The sequence below is a fragment of the Falco rusticolus genome, chromosome 6 (assembly GCF_015220075.1).
Source record: "Falco rusticolus isolate bFalRus1 chromosome 6, bFalRus1.pri, whole genome shotgun sequence".
NCBI lineage: Eukaryota > Metazoa > Chordata > Aves > Falconiformes > Falconidae > Falco > Falco rusticolus.
Genome location: NC_051192.1, coordinates 56882232 through 56900820, shown reverse-complemented (window position 1 = coordinate 56900820; position 18589 = coordinate 56882232). Strand labels below are relative to the sequence as shown.

Genomic DNA, 18589 nt, shown 5'->3' with positions numbered 1-18589 from the left:
CTAACGCACTGTTTGCCCTGCCTGGGTAGGAAAGGAGACCAAAGGAGCGCCCATGCAGAGGCAACAAGGAGGACGACAGAAGTAAGCGAGCCCTGTGCAAGGGCAGGTGTCCTGCAAAGACCCTCGCTGGCTCCATGTGCCTACTGACCCGTGTGAGGGGGCCCCATCAGCTCATTCTGTATCCTCTGCCTGTGGCCTTTGACCCCCTGCGGTCCCCACAGCCCTCAAGGACGTGGTAGGTGGAGCCGTCCCCGCTGGTACCCCTCCGGGATACCCCCACCAAGAAAGGTCCCGCTAACGCTGCCCTCTGCCCCTCTGCAGCTCTCCCGTACACCTGGAGATGGATGGCATGTATGAAACAATCGTCCATGAGATACAGAGGAGCATGGAGAACCTAAAGAGAGATTTGGACATGTGAGGCCACCGAGGAGGGAATGGGGACAGCAATGGGGGGCATGGCTTGGGGCTGCTGGCTTGGGAGGGCAAGGGGAAATCTATGGGCCAAAAATGTAAGGGCAGATGCCCTTCTGGAGGCAACGATCTCCATGACGCAGAGCTGCCAGTGTCTCCCCTTTCTCCTGGGGCAGAGGGAACCGCTGTGCCCAGCAGGCACGGAGGGGGCCGCGGGCACATGCTGGGTGGGATCCCACAGCAGTGGGCAGTGACACAGCCTGCTGCCTCCTTGGGGGCTGGAAGGATGGCCCCAGGATGCTCCGGAGTGCTGGGCTTAAGCTTCCTCTTCTTTTGCCTCCTCCTCCTGCTCCTCTTCATAAAGGTTCAGCCTGGAGACATCTGAGGACAGCGACACTTCCGAGATTTCCCTCACGGCCAGTGAAGATGGGTCCTCATCAAGTGTCTCTTTGACACCTTCAAGTGATGACTCCTGGCCTTACACCAGGGCCAGTGACTTTGGCTGCTCTTCACGGGCGTCTCTGGCTTCTCTTGTGCACGGAGCAGACATGGCTCATGCCTCCAGCATACACCCTGGCCTGGGCCACCCCAGGGCTGACCTGGAGGATCGCTCTGGCCCAGCAACTCGCCCACCCTGCAGGGAGGAAGTGGACAGATGCCTTGAGGCCGGCACCGTGCACCAGCACCAGCAAGATCTTGCGATCCAGCTGGGTGCTCCCACTCCACCTCCAGAGGCACCTGATGTTTGCTCCAGGGAAACAGAGACGCCTATCAAAGACCACAGAGGCCAGGACGCCTTGGAGGGCCTCATCCCAGAAGCGCAACTGCTGAAGGAACTGGGCCCGCCAGACAATGTGGACGAGACTCCGCAGACTGTCCCAGCCTCAACTCCTCCACCACCTCAGCGAGCACAAGAGCACAACGGGGTGGTGGTTCCCATGGACGACGACCCACCCTTCCTGGACTACGAGGCTATGCAATGGACACCGGAGTATCGCATTGCAAACCTGAAGATACAACAGAACTACCCACTGCTAACCAGGGTCCTGGAAGACAAGGAGAGCTCTGAAGACATCGCCCTGGGGCAAAATGCCACTCAGCCTCCCCCTCTGCAGGGGTGCACTGAGCTGCCCGACCGCTCTCCCTTCTGGCGTGGGGACAGGCACGTCGAGACCACGAAGCCGGCAGAACAGCTCCCTGGTCCGCAGGATGAGCCTGCCGACCCTCTGGATCTGCACACGGCTGGCTCCAGCAGGCTCTGCCCCGAGCGCAGCGAAGCCCCACGCCACAGCCTGCCTGGCAGTGAAGGCTCCCAGACTTCAGCTCCATCTGCTGCAGCAGGCCTGGGAGCAGGAAGGGGAGGGATGGTGGAAGAAAGGCCTCTTCCATAGGACAGGCCCAAGAGGCAGCAGAGCCAGAAGAGGGCTGCTGCCCAGAATTCTCTGCAGTTCCACGTGTGCGGGTCCACCCTACGGATCCCTCTCTATCGGCATGGGAGGCTTCTAGTGCGGTGGGACCACACCAGGCTCGTGCCCCGCTGAGAGCAGCCAGACCCAGGAGTCCTGGGGCAGAGACACCACCTCTGCCAGGCAGCAGCTGCTGTGTGCTCACCCTCACCCTGCTTTGCTGTTAGGGCGCCCGTGCACCAAGCTCCTAGGCACAGACATGGCCCGATCTGGGAGCAGGAAGAGGAGGAGACGAGAGGACAGGAGAGGAGGCCCACGGGAAGATGACAAAGGGGACGGGAAGCAGAGCCTTAGTGCCCACCCGGTGCCAGGCCGAGGGCACCATGCTCTTTGGGTGCGTGAGGCCGGTCGCGGGTTGTTGTATGGCTGGAGGATTGCCGGGGCTCCTGGGGGAAGCAGAAAGCCTGTGACCACCTTAGGTGGCGATGGGGAAGGACTTGGTGGGCTCTCAGGGTGAGGCTTGCTCAGTGGGAGAGACAGGTGCCATCCGGACACGGTGCCAGTGAGGCCAGGGGACAGCAAGGTGGCAGCAGCCCTGGGGACAGCAGCTCCTCTTGCTCAGGGGGAGCCTGTCCACACGCTGCAAGTCGGGAGTGCAAAGAGCAGCCTGACCCCGGGAATGTGACCGTGCTCTTCCCCTTGCAAGTGGCCAGAGGAAGCAGGGCTCAGCGGCGTATGGACCCAGGGAGCAGCAGGTCCCCTCCAGGCCCTACCAGGAGCAACAGCCCTCCCAAAAAATGTGTCTCCTCTGAAGTGAGCCCATGGGAGTCTTTCTTTGCCTGGGGAGCAGCAGCTCCCTGGCCCACACAAAGAGACCACAGACCCTGTGGGCACCTGCCCGCGAGGGATGCAGGCTCCAGCCCGCTGCGGGCCAGCAGCGTTCTTGAGAGAGCAGTGAGAAATGCCTCGCGAGGATGAGGAGACAGCCCCATGCAAAAGGGAACACGGGGAAACAGCTGGCAGCAGCACGGCCAGCGGGGACACCCTGCCGGGCACCGAGGACAAGGAGCAGGGCCCTTGGACTCAAGGGGGTGTGCATGGCCCTTCCCCTTCTGGCCGGGCAGAACGGTCAGAGAGCGAGGGAGCTCCCCAGGAGCAACCAGGCCAGGTGCCTGAGAGCCCCAGCATCTCCAGTGAGGGCATGTGATTGTTCACTGAAATCCTTGTCCAGTTTTGTGTCACGTGGAGATCATGCTGAGGCCTGACATATGTTGGCCATAGCACCATTGCGTCAAAGTGAGAGCAACACAGGAGCAGGACACGGTGCTCAGGAAGGGCTAAATGTCCTTATGCAGCCGTTACCACCTGCAGCTTGCTGTCTCCGGCAAGACAGCAGCGAGGTCTGGCAGAGCCAGGGCCCGTCCCAGCGCCCCTGCCAGGAGCAGAGCGGGTGGGGACAGCCCCAGCTATGGACACTGGGCACGGCACGGAGGATGGGGACGGGGTGGCTGGGACTCGAGAGAGCCAACAGGCAGTTCACAGGCTCTCGGGAGGGGCGGCGCAGGCCGGGACCCGGGCTTTGGCCCTTCCTAGTGAGAGGCCAGAGGCTTTGTGTGGCCCTACACAGGGCCAGCTCTCGGGACCGGGCGTGTTCAGGGCACTGTCGCCTCCCTCGGTTCGGCTCAGCTCGGGGAGGGTCACTTGCCCCCGTCGCCCCTGCATCACAAACGTTGTCGTAGCGGAGCGCTGGTGACATCACAGCTGGCGGAAGGGTGACACGTCACAAACGCGGGGCCAATAGGAACGTGGGCCTGAAGCAAGGCCAGGCGGCACTTTGCCTGCGAGCTGCCGGGCGAAGACAGAGGCTCTTGAGCTGGGAAGGGAGAGCAAGCGCACTGCGAGCTGGGTGCGGCTGCGCCTCCTCAAGCTCTCCTTGGCTCTCTCTGGCACGTGTTACAGGCATGCCCGTCACGCCCTGGGCAATGAGCTGGTTCCCCGGGCCAGCGGCCTTCGTCGCCTTCTCTGCTTTCCTGGGGCTGCTGCTGGTGCTGGTGGTGCTTGCCTACCGCCGCCTCACAGTGCCCACGGCCAAGGCCCAGGTAGGAGTCGGTGCTGGTGCAGAGCTGTGCCCTGGCCGGCAGGGTGGAGGGTCAGCAGGGGCCCGGGAGCAGCCCCAGGGGCGGGCTGGGGGGCCCTTGCCTGGCAGGGGAGGCCGTTTCCCAGCCATGCCCTGGCCGGGCTCTGGGGTTTTGCCGGTGCCCAGCAGGCGCAGGGAACGCTCCCCTCTAACGCACTGTTTGCCCTGCCTGGGTAGGAAAGGAGACCAAAGGAGCGCCCATGCAGAGGCAACAACGAGGACGACAGAAGTAAGCGAGCCCTGGGCACGGGCAGGTGTCCTGCAAAGACCCGCGCTGGCTCCACGTGCCTACTGACCCGTGTGAGGGGGCCCCATCAGCTCATTCCGTATCCTCTGCCTGCGGCCTTTGACCCCCTGCGGTCCCCACAGCCCTCAAGGACGTGGTAGGTGGAGCCGTCCCCGCTGGTACCCCTCCGGGATACCCCCACCAAGAAAGGTCCCGCTAACGCTGCCCTCTGCCCCTCTGCAGCTCTCCCGTACACCTGGAGATGGATGGCATGTATGAAACAATCGTCCATGAGATACAGAAGAGCATGGAGGACGTAAAGAGAGATTTGGACATGTGAGGCCACCGAGGAGGGAATGGGGACAGCAATGGGGGGCATGGCTTGGGGCTGCTGGCTGGGGAGGGCAAGGGGAAATCTATGGGCCAAAAATGTAAGGGCAGATGCCCTTCTGGAGGCAACGATCTCCATGACGCAGAGCTGCCAGTGTCTCCCCTTTCTCCTGGGGCAGAGGGAACCGCTGTGCCCAGCAGGCACGGAGGGGGCCGCGGGCACATGCTGGGTGGGATCCCACGGCAGTGGGCAGTGACACAGCCTGCTGCCTCCTTGGGGGCTGGAAGGATGGCCCCAGGATGCTCCGGAGTGCTGGGCTTAAGCTTCTTCTTCTCCTGCCTCCTCCTCCTCCTCCTCTTCATACAGGTTCAGCCTGGAGACATCTGAGAACAGCAACACTGCCTCGACTTCCCTCATGACCAGTGAAGATGGGCCCTCTTCAAGTGTCTCTTTGACACCTTCAAGTGACGACTCCTGGCGTTACACCACGGCCAGTGACTTTGGCTGCTCTTCACGGGCGTCTCTGGCTTCTCTTGTGCACGGAGCAGACATGGCTCATGCCTCCAGCATACACCCTGGCCTGGGCCACCCCAGGGCTGACCTGGAGGATCGCTCTGGCCCAGCAACTCGCCCACCCTGCAGGGAGGAAGTGGACAGATGCCTTGAGGCCGGCACCGTGCACCAGCACCAGCAAGATCTTGCGATCCAGCTGGGTGCTCCCACTCCACCTCCAGAGGCACCTGATGTTTGCTCCAGGGAAACAGAGACACCTATCAAAGACCACAGAGGCCAGGACGCCTTGGAGGGCCTCATCCCAGAAGCGCAACTGCTGAAGGAACTGGGCCCACCAGCCAATGTGGACGAGACTCCGCAGACTGTCCCAGCCTCAACTCCTCCACCACCTCAGCGAGCACAAGAGCACAACGGGGTGGTGGTTCCCATGGACAACGACCCACCCTTCCTGGACTATGAGGCTATGCAATGGACACCGGAGTATCGCATTGCAAACCTGAAGATCCAACAGAACTACCCACTGCTAACCAGGGTCCTGGAAGACAAGGAGAGCTCTGAAGACATCGCCCTGGGGCAAAATGCCGCTCAGCCTCCCCCTCTGCAGGGGTGCACTGAGCTGCCCGACCGCTCTCCCTTCTGGCGTGGGGACAGGCACGTCGAGACCACGAAGCCGGCAGAACAGCTCCCTGGTCCGCAGGATGAGCCTGCCGACCCTCTGGATCTGCACACGGCTGGCTCCAGCAGGCTCTGCCCCGAGCGCAGCGAAGCCCCACGCCACAGCCTGCCTGGCAGTGAAGGCTCCCAGACTTCAGCTCCATCTGCTGCAGCAGGCCTGGGAGCAGGAAGGGGAGGGATGGTGGAAGAAAGGCCTCTTCCATAGGACAGGCCCAAGAGGCAGCAGAGCCAGAAGAGGGCTGCCGCCCAGCCTTCTCGGCACTTCCACGTGTGCGGGTCCACCCTACGGATCCCTCTCTATCGGCATGGGAGGCTTCTAGTGCGGTGGGACCACACCAGGCTCGTGCCCCGCTGAGAGCAGCCAGACCCAGGAGTCCTGGGGCAGAGACACCACCTCTGCCAGGCAGCAGCTGCTGTGTGCTCGCCCTCACCCTGCTTTGCTGTTAGGGCGCCCGTGCACCAAGCTCCTAGGCACAGACACGGCCCGATCTGGGAGCAGGAAGAGGAGGAGACGAGAGGACAGGAGAGGAGGCCCACGGGAAGATGACAAAGGGGACGGGAAGCAGAGCCTTAGTGCCCACCAGGTGCCAGGCCGAGGGCACCATGCTCTTTGGGTGCGTGAGGCCGGTCGCGGGTTGTTGTATGGCTGGAGGATTGCCGGGGCTCCTGGGGGAAGCAGAAAGCCTGTGACCACCTTAGGTGGCGATGGGGAAGGACTTGGTGGGCTCTCAGGGTGAGGCTTGCTCAGTGGGAGAGACAGGTGCCATCCGGACACGGTGCCAGTGAGGCCAGGGGACAGCAAGGTGGCAGCAGCCCTGGGGACAGCAGCTCCTCTTGCTCAGGGGGAGCCTGTCCACACGCTGCAAGTCGGGAGTGCAAAGAGCAGCCTGACCCCGGGAATGTGACCGTGCTCTTCCCCTTGCAAGTGGCCAGAGGAAGCAGGGCTCAGCGGCGTATGGACCCAGGGAGCAGCAGGTCCCCTCCAGGCCCTACCAGGAGCAACAGCCCTCCCAATAAATGTGTCTCCTCTGAAGTGAGCCCATGGGAGTCTTTCTTTGCCTGGGGAGCAGCAGCTCCCTGGCCCACACAAAGAGACCACAGACCCTGTGGGCACCTGCCCGCGAGGGATGCAGGCTCCAGCCCGCTGCGGGCCAGCAGCGTTCTTGAGAGCGCAGCGAGAAATGCCTCGCGAGGATGAGGAGACACCCCCATGCAAAAGGGAACACGGGGAAACAGCTGGCAGCAGCACGGCCAGCGGGGACACCCTGCCGGGCACCGAGGACAAGGAGCAGGGCCCTTGGACTCAAGGGGGTGTGCATGGCCTTTCCCCTTCTGGCCGGGCAGAACGGTCAGAGAGCGAGGGAGCTCCCCAGGAGCAACCAGGCCAGGTGCCTGAGAGCCCCAGCATCTCCAGTGAGGGCATGTGATTGTTCACTGAAATCCTTGTCCAGTTTTGGGTCATGTGGAGATCATGCTGAGGCCTGACATATGTTGGCCATAGCACCATTGCGTCAAAGTGAGAGCAACACGGGAGCAGGACACGGTGCTCAGGAAGGGCTAAATGTCCTTATGCAGCCGTTACCACCTGCAGCTTGCTGTCTCCGGCAGCCATCATGCTGACATATTGTCTGGTAGTTGCTTCAGAATGTACAAGGCCACAGGGATGCTATTGTCCATGCTTCCACACTGGAAGGTATAAACACAATCAGGTTACGCAGAAAGTGGATCCAAGGGCAGCTGGACTCCTGAGGCTGTTGTGCTTCCTGCTGTGACACAGAGGATGCCCTCTCTGCGATGGAGGAGGAAGGACGAGCTCTCTCACAGTAGGTTATGTTGTTATGTTGCTCTTAGGCCCAGGAGTTGTGAGCTGAAGTTACAAGTTCCAAATTAGCAGTCAGGTGTCAGGAGCTGGGAGTTGGGAGTAGGGAGCTGTGAGTCGGGAGCTGCAAGTAACGAATTGCAAGTTGAAAGTTGGGAGTCGGGAGCTGGCAGCTGCGGCTCATTCTCATTTGCTGTTCAGAGTGCCCTTGCACTAGACAAAAGCTCCTAAGCACAGGCCAGGCCCACTTTGGGAGCAGGAAGGGGAGGAGCAGAGAGGTGAGGAGACCCAAGGGAAGATGACAAAGGGGACGGGAAGCAGAGCCTTAGTGCCCACCAGGTGCCAGGCCGAGGGCACCATGCTCTTTGGCTGGGTGGGGCTGGTCACAGGTTGTTGTGGGGCTGGAAGTTTCCCTGGGCTCCCTGGGGGACGAGAAAGCCTGTGACCACCTTGCGCTGACGTGGCAAGGCTTTGGTAGCGCGGGGTTTGCAGGAGTGGCTTCTGTGAGAAGAGGTCAGGAGCTGCTCCCATTTGGGCAGAGCCGTTGCACCAGTCATGTCCAAAACAGACCCGCCACTGGCCAAATGTATCTCTCCCTGTGCATTCCCTGTTAATATGACCATGCTCTTCCCATTGCCGGTGGCCAGGGGAAGCAGGTCCCTGTGGCCTGTGTACCCAGGGAGTAGCAAATCCCTCTACCAGGATCAGGCATTTTCACAATAAATGTATTTCTTCTGCAATATGCCTGTGGGATTCTTTTTTGCGTGTGGAGGAGCAGTGGCTTCATGCCCTACTCACTTCTTCCACCTCATTGAACTGGTAATATAGGCAACAGCTCTGGTGCCGGCTTCTGGGGAGAAGACCACAGTGGCCATCAATAAGGTTCCTGAGGATGGGGACCTGGGGCTTGCCTTATGCCTCAGGCTTCCAGAGGTAGTGTGGATCTACTTGGTTTCCTGCAAGTCCCCTGCACACCACAGCTGCTTCAGTGCACTTCAGTGCTGGGAGCTGTGCAGGTCCCTCAAGGCAGCAAGTTGCAGAGAGGAATGAAGTTTGGTGTCCACCATGGGACCAAGAAGATGGAGGCCCCAGCACCTGTTCTGGCTGTATGATAATAAGTAGTGACCCTGGGAATAGCAGGTAAATGCCTCTGTGGGCACCACTCTCCTCCTTGCTGTGGTATGGGGTGGGTTCATCTGCAAAATCCCTGCCTCTCCCTTTCAGGGCAGCTGATCTCTGGCTGTGGCACAGAGGTGACTGAAAGCCCTGGGAGACTGGAAGGATCACAGCCCTGAGCTCTGGGGCTTACTAGGAGCTCTACATTCTCATGTACATACTGGAGCAAGAGAAAGTCTTAGGTGCAGGACGTGAGCAGCATCCCCCAACAAGAAGAAAAGAGCAGTGAGGATTGTCAGAATGGAGTGCGATGGAAGAGCTCTTGCAGGTTCCCCTGCATTTCCTTAAGTGTTTAAATTGCAGAATGATTGAGGTTGGTAGGGACCTTGGAGGTCACCTGATCCAAGCCCCCTGCTCAGCCAGTGCCACCTCGATCCAGTTGCCCAGGACTGTGTCCAGGCAGCTTCTGAACATCTCCAAGGATGGAAACTCCACCACGTCCCTGGATAACCCTGTGACAGTGCTTGGTCACCCTCACAGTGAAAAAGGGTTTCCTGATGTTCAGAGAGAACCTCCCATGTTTCAGTTTGTGCCCCTTGCCTCTTGTCCTGTCACTGGGCACCACCAAAAAGAATCTGGCCACATATTCTTTGCATCCTCCCTTCAGGTATTTACATAAATTAGTAAGATCTTCCCTGAGCTTTCTTGTCTCTAGGCTGAACCGTCCTAGCTCTCTCAGCCTTTCCTCATATGTGAGATGCTCCAGTACCTTCATCACCTTAGTGGCCCTTTGTTAGGCTCTCTCCAGTACGTCCATGTCTCTCTTGTACTGATGAGCCCAAAACTGGACATAGGAGCCAGGTGTGACCTCACCAGTGCTGAATAAAGGAGAATGGTTACCTCCCTCAGCCTGCTGGCAATACTTTGCCTCATGCAGACCAGGATAGCTGCTTTTGTTGCAAGGGAACATTGCTGGCTCATGTTCACCTGGTGTCCACCAGGATCCCTCAGTCCTTTTCTGCCAAGCTGCCTTCCAGCTGGCTGGCCCCCAGCATATACTGGTGCTTGGGGTTGTTCTTTCCCAGGTGTAGGTCTTTACACTTCCCCTTGCTGAACTTCATGAGGTTCCCAACAACCCAAATGTTTATCATCTTTGCTTCCCAATAGCTATACCAGTAATTCTATGTTCAAAATTAAGGTAAATTCCCCAAGTGTCCTTTGCTAATGACAATAGTTGCGAGAGTGATTCTTCTGCCTTTATTTCCACACATGAGTTTTCTCACTGCTGTTCTTCCTGTTCTCCCTCCCTGCTTCCATGGGTGCATCTCGTTTCTGTGTGCATAGGGTTTTCCTTGACAGTGTTTTGTAGCGGGGATGCTGCAGGGATGTCCTATGTGAGAGAGGGTGAGGGGCTGCCCCGTACTGGTAAAATGCAGCCTTTTCTTTTACTGGCTTTGAATTAACAACTTTGAATTAACACCTTCCAGTTCTCTTGAAAATTACTTTGTTCCTGTGCCATGAGCCACAGAGCAGCTCCCAAAGGCCCTTCTCTGCCTGCTGTGCAAAGCGGAGCAAAGCTCCTCAGGGTTGCCCACAGTCACTGCCCAGGGAGATCCCCTCGCAGTGCCTGTGGAGGTGCAGGGAAGCCGGAGCCACAGGGGTGCAGCTGATGCCTGGAGAGACCCTCGCTTTGAGAACCTGGGGGCTACGGCCACATGTCAATGCTGCCCTGCAGAGGGAGCGAGGCTTTGGCATCGATCTGCTAATAGAGGGCTGTGCAGAGCCACACACCGATCCTGCAGTTACTGCCAGCAGCTGCACCCCAGGAGGGACGAAGCCTGGAAGCTGTGATATTGGACCATTCAAATGGCTGGAGGTGTTCTTGGAGGTGTGTGTCATAGCAAGACGAGGTCAGCTGGCAATGATCAGGCGCTGCTGCATGTCTGTCTTCTGGTGCCTTGCAGGGGCAGAGGGCAAGGGTTGCTGGGGGCAGGGAGGCCTTGTCCCTGCGACCACCCCTGTTCCCCACAAGACAGGCCACGCTTGCAGTGTGAGTCTGTGGAGGTGGTGATGGTGCTGAGGGCAGAGTCTGTCACCAACGGCTGCTCCGGTGGCAGCTCTTCAGTCTCGGCTCTGCAGGGGTGAGGGGGGCCTCTGCGGAGCACCAACAACAGCGTTTGGGTGCAGGGTGCTGCAGGCGAGGCCTCTGTGAGAGGCGGCGGGGCCGCCTGTACCGGCCGCAGCTGGTTCTGGTCGTTTCCAAAAGGCTCCGTAACGAACCTAACGGCTGCCGGAGCTCGGCCAATCAGGGGAGTTGATGGCAGCTCTGGGCCAATGAGAGGGGCCCGTTCACGCCCTAGAGAAGTTGCCTGAGGTAGAGCGGCCTGCAATAGGAGGGAGGAGCAGCAGGGGGCGTGCCGCGGCGGGATGGCGCAGCCCACCAGAGCCTGGGGCCGGGGGGGAGCAGCAAGCAGGGCTGAGGTGTACGGAGGGAAGTGTAGGCTGGGCTTAGCGTGGAGAAGGTTTGTCCTCGGTGTTTAAATGTTTTTCATCTTTGTTTCTCACTACCTAAACCATTTTTCTGCCAGAATGATTTTGCATGCCTACTTTCATCCCCTGTTCTCTTTCGGCCCCCCCTTCCACGGTGCAGAGGACCATGATGGCTGTCCACATGCCTAAGGCACTGTGGCGGTGGCTGAGCGATGCTGGGTGTGAACGCTGAGGAGAGCAGCAGAAAAGCATTTCCACTGTGACCTGGGACTTCCCCCGTGCATGGAATGGGGCTGAGTGGCAATGCTAGTTCCAGGAGGGTGGCCTGGGGTGTCCCGAAGGGAGGTCCCTTGTGGCCTCCATGCTGGCTGCTGGGCACTGTCCACCCCAGCCAGCTCCTAGCTGGATACCTCCCCCTTCCGCCGGGCCCGAACTGGGAGTGGCCCAGTGCCTCCCCCTGCCCCAAGCCAACGCTGTCCTGAAGCAGCTCTCTGGGCAGGGCCGGGGTCAGGCCTGCCCTGGAGTGGGGCTGTGGCACTCCCTGCTGGAGCTGGGCCCATAAGCCCGTGTACATATAGTGCAAGGACTTATGTTTGTACAACAAAACATGTTTGCTTTCTGGAATAAACAAGGGAGTATTTGGCTTCAAGAACATCAGTAATGTTAAGGGGGGGAGGGGGCGGGGGGAGGTTAAACACTCATTCCCGAAGCTTCAGTGTACTTTCCGGCTCCTGGCTGTGATACAGGCCTTGCGTGCCTGAAGAAGTAGCAGGCTAGGCACTAGCTACAGCACAGAAAGCTGTGTAACTGGCCTTTGGAGGGGAAGAGGTAGCAGTGCTCTATGAAGATTGTACCATGGTGTTTCTTACTGGTCTTACCTCATTTCACATCAATGAATGGAATGGAAAGGTGCTGGAGGATTGATTGGAACAGAAGCAAACTTCTCAAGAGGCACTTACAAAATAACATGCAAAGTGTCCTAACTGGCCAGAGGAATTCTGTTGTGCAGGATCCTCCTACACATGACGATCAGCGTAGGAACCCACTGTGATAATTTCAGATCTCCTTTTTCTCTGAGGGGTTTTCTAGATAAATAGTAATGGCTCCTTGCTCAAGGCAAAGTTGGAGTTTATGTTGCCCCATGTAAAGAAAACATGAGGAGCCTGAGGCAAACTTCTATTACTCATTGCAGGTAGGGAAGGGGAAGGATGGTCTGAATCACGTGCTACTGGGGTAACAGGAAAACAAGCTGGAGCAGGCATTAGAGGCAGTGGAGCTTGGTAACAAGGGAAATGAGCTCAACGTACAGAAAACATGCACTTTCTCAGAGCAATTCAGCTTCTCACATTACGGTAATATGTAAGTTCTTATCCCAGCCTAAACGGCCTTTGCCGGGCAGGAGCCACGGTGAGGAATGGCACCACAGAAGCTTGCTGAGGATTCCCCCTTTCAGTCCCCAAATACAGGGACATCACTTCCAGCAATACCAGAAAGCTGCACTGCCTTGTTCCCAATTCTCAGTTCTCCTAGATGTACTCAACAGGCAGCTTGAGTCTAAAGGAGCCTCATTTATTTGTATGAAAGAGACTTTGTTTGTTGCTGACTTGCAATGGGCCATGTGACACAGGCCTGGAGCAAATCAGTAAATTCAGAAGCCAGATTAATGTATAAAGAGAATTTTCTCTTGAGACGGTGAGGGTGGGGCAGAGGACATGGTAATTACATGCTCCTCATGAGCGCTGCTTTTCTTCCTTTGCCAAAAGCAGCTTTGGAGAAAGCATTCCTATTTGTGTATCTCTCATTTGCACTACCTTTCCCCCCCACCAAGACATATTCACATTAAGAAGGCTTGTCATTCTTTCAAGGGAATTCAACAGCAGTGGGAGGAGAACAGAATCCATGGTTGTCTAATTATGATCTGGGACCCTCTCCTGGAAGCCCTGAAGTGTGTACTGCAGCACCAACAATTATCAGAGGCCAAAGCTCGATGCAGAGTGGCCCTACCAAGTCACACATTCCTAGAGGGGGTGCTGTCCTCTTTCTCCTTCCCCTCTGAGTTCTTCAGCTTTATCACCTCTGAGAAGATCTGGAGAGAAGGACTTGGAAATCAAGTGCAGCATACGTTGCTGAAGGCCTGTGTAAGAATGAGGTGTAGTAACATGTAGAGAAGAGAATGACAGTAATGGATGACGGCTTTCTGTTGAGTAAAAAGCAAGAGCACTTGCTACAGTCTTTAGTGTCATCTTGGCAATGAGCAAGGGTGTCCTTGCTCCTCACGGGCCTAAAGTTGTTATAATCACAGAGCCCTAAGTCATCATTTGGCATCACCTGCTTTGCCTCAGGTGACAATGAAATAGTGTGGCTAAACACTCTAACAGTGTGAGTGCCCCCTTGCTGCTAAGACCTGCTGGTTTGGGAACATTGGCTGAGTCAGCTCTACCTCAGTAGACATTGGTTCATGGAAGTGGGGGAGGTAGAAGACTGCCAGAGAAAAAGCTATGATGCATCATGATAGCAAACAGGCCAGATGTATGTTGCACAATGCTGAAGAAAAATGGTACAGAAACCCACCTCCTCAGTAATAAGCAGCAGACTCAAAGACCATCAGTGTTTGGATGTGATTTTCCCATAGACATGTTTTTACAGCTGTGGTTAATGTGTGACTAATCCTTACTGTGGAGTAACCACACAACCACTCCTTGGAGCTGTGCAAGCACACATAGCTGTGCTTCAGCAGTAGAGGTTTTTTGAAAGTACTTCATTTGAAAGTAGAAATGGTAACATCCAAAAAGAATACTTAAAACCAACATCACTTTTGAACAGGGCTCTAATCATTGATGCCGTGCCCAAGAAACTTGCAGCTAGGCTCCAGTATACATATATAACAAAAAAGACAAACCACCTCCCAAGAGCAATAAACAGTTCAAAGGCTTCAGTTTTCAGGCGGCTGCTATCAAACATTAACAGCAGTATTTGAGCAGGAAGAGCAGACTCAACCAACATTTTCAAGAGCATATGCAAACTGTCTTTTGCTTCAGTAGAACATTAATACCAATAATAGTAAAGCCACATTTTCAGTCTGCCTAAAAGGCAGGTAATTAGCTCTAAATCAACCATTTTTTCCCCTGTGCCTCCCTGAGAACAATAAAACACCAGGAAGACCTTATTGACTCATTGCTCTGGGTCATGAAGATTGAACACTCAACTGCTATTTTAAATTATTGATAAAGTAACTTCAGGCCTGGATGTACTGAATGAGAAAGGACCTGATTCCTCCATCAGGAGGGCTGTGTGCTGCATGTAGCTGCATGTACAGGCCGACTCGCTTCATTCATGTGATGGTCCTGAAGGGCTGGCCAAACCCTGGTGTCCATACACAGCTGAGCTCTGAAGGCCTCTGACCATAGAGGATGGATGATTAAAATGATTTCTGACAGCCAGCAAAAGTGGCTTTTCAGATACCCTCCAGGTGCAGCTGGTAAGTAAATGGGCCATCAGCTCACTCGCTTGTGATACATGTAAACTTTCTTTTTACACAATGTCTGCTTTATTTTGAGGGCTTCTAACCTGAGGGTTGTTGGGGTTTTTTTTTAATTACAATAATGTTCTATTATATCCTTTTGAAATTATTTCAGCCTTAATACTAGTTGGTTTGATTTTTGTTCTGCACAGAGAATATCCTAATTTTTAACACTTTTAAGCTTTCATCAGGTAAAACTTTGCATGAAGAAGTCTGTGTATGTTTGCTAGAATAACAAAAAGACTGCAATTCCTTTAGGTCACACGTTAGCTGGTCTCGTGCAGCAGGGAATGGCATCCAGGGCACTGCCTAAGCATGGCAACAGCAGGTTTATGAAGTGTGTACTCAGGCTTAGGGAGCCACAGCAGCCTGGAGCATCTCCCAGAGAAGCAGCCCCTTGCTCACAGCACCTACTAATTCTGAATGTGATGGGAGTCAGGAGCCACTGCCTTGCAGAAAAGAAAGTTTGTTTGGAAACTGCATTTCTCAGCTACTGCTGAGTTTCTGCTGGCACTCAAACCCTGCTTTCCTTTCAGAAAGAAATGTGACCTGGTGTACCACCCTAGGAAAACAGCTAGCCAGTCATGTAAGACATGAGTTCCCAGGCTTTGTTTAGAGGGAGAAAATGCACTGGTGGCATCAGCAGAAGTTTCTTCTGGGCTGCCCCAGTCCTTCCCTCAATGTTCCGCACACACCTTAATCATCTACAGCAGCTCCTAGCTCTGTGTACAGCAAAAGTGATCTAGCTGGCTCCTGCCTATCGCTTCCAGAGATAAGGCAGGTGTAACAGGTTTTGGTGGTGGATTTTTGGAGGTTTGGTTTCTGTTTTTTTTCTGCATACCATTTGGCAATATATTGCATACCACAGTGGTAGATGTACCACAATTTGGGGACCCCTGGACTGGTGGCATGTCTTAAGCATATAGCTCTCCCCCCTACGGGTTCTTGGGGGTCAGAAATGCTTTGATGGTTGGTGCAGCCAAGTAGGGGTTCATGCTGAGGACCTTTTTATACAACAGTCACATGGCTTTAGTTAAACTGGAACAGCTGTGTTCTAAGATCCACTATGTAGCCAAATGCTAATCTTTATTTTTAAATCATGCCTATTTGTTCTTTGCTTTATGCCATTTTGAAGCAGGATTTTCTACTTCTAAAAGCACTTCATATTTTCTGACTTTTTTAAATTTAGTGATTGCCCTCACTTTGTTCCTGTTTTGATTTCTAGTTAGCACATACTTGTGTGTGCATGTGCATGCATACACATAAGCACATGCACATATATACACGTGTGTTCGGACACGCACAAAGTGGAATACATTGGTCCCAATTATGTTTTGTTAACATCTCAAAGAATGGTCCAGAGGCTGCCCATCTGTTTTTCCCATGGTAAAGCACAGTAGAGGAAGGACAGTAACAAACAAGAGTAAATAAAGTATGTGATAAATAAAAGCAGGCCATTGGCACTAGGGTAAGATGACATTGTCTATGTGTGGAACAACAGAGCAGACTAAAGGGCACTTTGTAAACCCAGCAGTGTTGATACCTGAAAAAGTACGTTGCCCCAGATGGCTATGTTGCATCATCCTCTGTCCTCACACTTGTCTCTTGCACTTGCTACTTTCATGCTAGTGGGGCTAAAACTTGTTAGAATCCCAGCCTGACTTGCCTGCACTATAGTATAAGCGATGGTTTTTAAGTGTAGAAATGTGATGGTTTTAAGTTTGAGTTAGGATTTTTTGGGGGGAAGGGTTTGCAGAGAGGTGTAGTTCGGAAAGTTTCATGATAAAGTGTTTTGAGGAAAAAGACTGAAGAAGACTTCCACATTTTCTCCTAACAGAAGTGACACTGACTTGTGTATTTAGTCTAGCCTGTTAAAAAAGGTGGCTTTCCAGAAACCTCCACCTGGAAATGTGGCTCATGTCTGTATTAGACAAAGAACTTTCTTCTCAGCTTATAGTGAAGTGGCCTGAAAAACCCCAACCTTGATCTAGAGATTGTTAGGAGGAAAAACAGGATAAGAGGAAGGGTTTTTAAGTGGTCTCTGTATTCTTTGCACAGACAGTTGGCTGAAAGACATCCTAATGGCTCAGGAACATTTCATACCATAATCTTTCTGAACATCAAACTTTGTATTCAATCCATTTTGGTCTTTTGCCCCCACCATTAATGGAAGGACTCTCAAGGTTTTTAATTATTTCAGTGTTCATACTTGGCAGTTTCTTCTTTTTCTTGCTCCCATATTATTATTTAGCCTAAATTGCTCATCTCCATCTTCTGTGCTGTCCTGCACCACAATGAGCATGCAGACAGCAACTGTAGGACCCATCAGTCAGTGTCTTCCCAAGCCAAACAAAACAAACACCGTTAGTTTACTGTGGGAAGAGACTGTGCTCCCACATTGTTTTAGTGTTTTTTTCTGTTCCTTCCCACCATGAATTAATCCTAGATTTAAGATGTAGGTAAGCAAACGAGTCACTAGTTCTTTGTATAAAGATACCCACAATGCTGAAAATTCCCTCTTATTTGCTGGAAATGCCTTGGCTACTATATACTGTATTTATTTTTTCCTTTCTTACAGCTGCATCACACAGATAATTATTCTAAAATTCACTGATTCACCTAATCCTTTCTTCCTTTCTCCTATTCCCAGGTCAGAGCAGAAATTCCTGGTGTTACTCCCTTCAGCCTTGTCCTGTTGAAGTTGATCCCATTTGTTACCTGTGAAAACATTAAAATGTTCATCTCTTAATATTCCATACTGTTGAGGCTGCCCGAATTCCCAACAGCAAATGTAATTCCACGTATCCATTTCAGACAATATTTAGAAAGGTGTTCCCATAATAAGGTCTTTTCTTCTTCCTACTAACCCTCTCTTGCAGAGCCTGCTGCAGGCTCCTCCTTAGCCCATTCCTCACCACTTTACAACTCTTCCAACTAATCCCCAGCTTCCTCCTTTTGATTATTCATTTTCTGTGTGGCACTGGTAAATTGCTTTACTGAAGTTCAATTAGATTAGATTGCCTTTGACAGAAAAAACTGTTATCAAAGAGCAAGAGATCGGATTAGACTGGCACAATCTACTTTTGATGAATCTGTTTTGTATTTTATTCCATGTATCAGCATCCCATCTTTTAATTTTTCAATCTGTCAGGTCCTTTTGTAAGATCCTGTGTACTGCTGACGCCGTACCTTTTCTCCCCTCTTTCCTTAGTGCAGACACTTCATTTTCTGCAGTAAAATTGCTGTCCTCTAATTTGACAAGCTTATTAAAACTGCTGTCCATCAGGCTTGTGGTTTCATGAGCTAAACACCACTCCAGAACGCCAAGTAACTATTTCGTTTTGAGCCTCCATCTCATCTCCTGCATATTTAAAGTCTGAGTTTTGCTGCTGCCTCAAATGGAGCAAATTTCACCCTGCACCTTTATTCCACTATTCATTTTCAACAATATACATACTAGTCCTGATGAAGACAGATAAGGCATTTATGAAATGTCTGAAATAGCTTTTCTTCTCAGGACCCCTGTAGAGCGACCCTTTTTTTTTTTTTCCCCCCCATATTCTCTATTTCACTTATAAGATTATACAGCCTTTTAGATTTGCTTTAGTTTCCGTTATAGGGTCTAATGCAACCTGGCAAAGCGAGAATTGTGAAAAAAGTCTGCCTCCTCTCATAGTTTGCCTTCCTTGTGACATTCAGTGCATTTACACCCTCCAGCTTATTTTTCCAGAAGAAAGAAGGGGTCAGATTTTCTGCCAGCCACATTCTTTGCATCTCACTTGTGAACAACAGCAAATGTGCTAATTGCTCCAGCATGGATGAAGAAGAAAGTCAGGAAGCACAGTGAACATAAACATGACTCAGGAAAACCCAGGCTAACCTGTGCCAGAATACAGAGGCACACTATCCCTTCTGTAGATTATTCTTAGTCCAACAAACTTTTTT

General features: G+C 53.4%; 1 long non-coding RNA gene across 1 annotated transcript in view; it reads left to right on the top strand.

The window, feature by feature from the left end:
• The first annotated feature begins 13943 nt into the window (after window positions 1–13943).
• LOC119149737 overlaps window positions 13944–18589 on the top strand; it is a 21826-nt gene continuing 17180 nt past the window's right edge. Inside the window, exon 1 of the long non-coding RNA XR_005104851.1 lies at window positions 13944–14602. This is a non-coding gene — a long non-coding RNA (uncharacterized LOC119149737). The remainder of the gene's footprint in view (window positions 14603–18589) is intronic.